General features: G+C 48.2%; 1 non-coding gene across 1 annotated transcript; it reads left to right on the top strand.

Annotated features, from left to right (window-relative positions):
• The first annotated feature begins 269 nt into the window (after nucleotides 1-269).
• LOC120646539 lies at nucleotides 270-377 on the top strand. Its single transcript, XR_005664443.1, has one exon. It is a non-coding gene; the product is annotated as a small nucleolar RNA R71 (small nucleolar RNA).
• The last annotated feature ends 977 nt before the right edge of the window (nucleotides 378-1,354 follow it).

The raw sequence follows: 1,354 nt of genomic DNA, 5'->3' as shown, positions 1-1,354 counted from the left end.
GCTGGTTGTTCCCTTCGTCGAGTTTCTTCATTAGGAGGTCCATCTTGGCAGCAAGCATATCCGATTTCTTGACGGTATGCATTCCACCTTTGGTTCGGGGCTGGAAACGCTCCTCGTTCCAGCCCTAGTTGGAGACCATCTTCTCAATCAAGGTCGTAGCCTTGGCAATCATAAGATCAAGATAGGCTCCTCTAGCAGCAGCATCCAAGTGGGATCTTGATGTGGTTGTTAGCCCGTTGTAGAAGCTTTGGAGTATGAGCCACTCGTCCATCCCATGATGAGGACAAGCGAGTATGTAGTCTTGGAGTCTCTCCCAAGCTTCCGGGATGGATTTCATCCCTGTCTGCTGGAAACTTGATATTCTTCCTCACAAGGCATTTGTTTTGCCTAGCGGGAAGAACTTGGCGAGGAACGCTGCAGAACATCTGTCCCACATGCTGATAGCTTCCTTGTTTTGATAAAACCATTGTTTCGCTTTCCCCAGGAGGGAGAAAGGAAACAAGCGAAGCCTGATGATGTCAGCCGCAACGCCCCATATGGTTACGGTCTTGCATAGCTCCAGAAAGTTTTGGAGGTGGGCGTTGGCGTCCTCGTTTGGCTTGCCACAAAATGGGCTAGCCTGCACCATGTTAATGAGGCTGGACTTCAGCTCGAAGTTCACGTCCCCAACATCAGCGTTGGGTCCAGTCGTGACATTGGCGGCTGAGGGGACGGAAAAGTCACGGAGAGTCTTCTCGGCCATGGGTTCGGTTGTTGTCGCTGGTGCTTGGAAAGATGGTTTGCTTGTCGACAACGAGAGCTGAGGAGGGACGACGCGAGGTCGGACCCTTCTCATGAGCTTCTCAGGATTTTCAACAAAGTTTGTCGGCAAAGAGAAACCAGTCATACAAAAGATAATATTAGCCTGTATAAGCAGTAGCTACCTCTTATTCACAATGCCATGTTTATGCATTAGTAAAATCTTTTTACACCTAGTGCCATCTCCGGCAGCAGCGCCAGAAATGTTTGTTGGCATTTCTTAGGGTCGCCACTAGGAGTGGTTAGTTCCCAGCGACGGCGCCAAGAAATGTCGGGTACGGCTGCCCCACGGCAGTGACGCCATGGGACGGCGTGCGGTATGTCTTAACAATTACAGAAGGATCCGCAAGTGCACGGATATACCGTTGTAACATTTCACCTGAAAGTATTCTGAGTATCGTTATTTATATTTTCCCAAGGGATGGCTATGGTGTGTAAAGATGTTTACTAGATACATAATCATAACAATTATGAAATAAGGAGTAAACCGCTGATCATACAGGGGTAAGTGATAATAAGATAATCGAGAGTAATGTGACACACACAAGATCAGCCA

This window comes from Panicum virgatum, chromosome 8K (genome assembly GCF_016808335.1).
Source record: "Panicum virgatum strain AP13 chromosome 8K, P.virgatum_v5, whole genome shotgun sequence".
Taxonomy (NCBI): Eukaryota; Viridiplantae; Streptophyta; class Magnoliopsida; order Poales; family Poaceae; genus Panicum; species Panicum virgatum.
The sequence above is the reverse complement of the archived record's forward strand: the minus strand, read 5'-3'. Positions and strand labels throughout refer to the sequence as shown.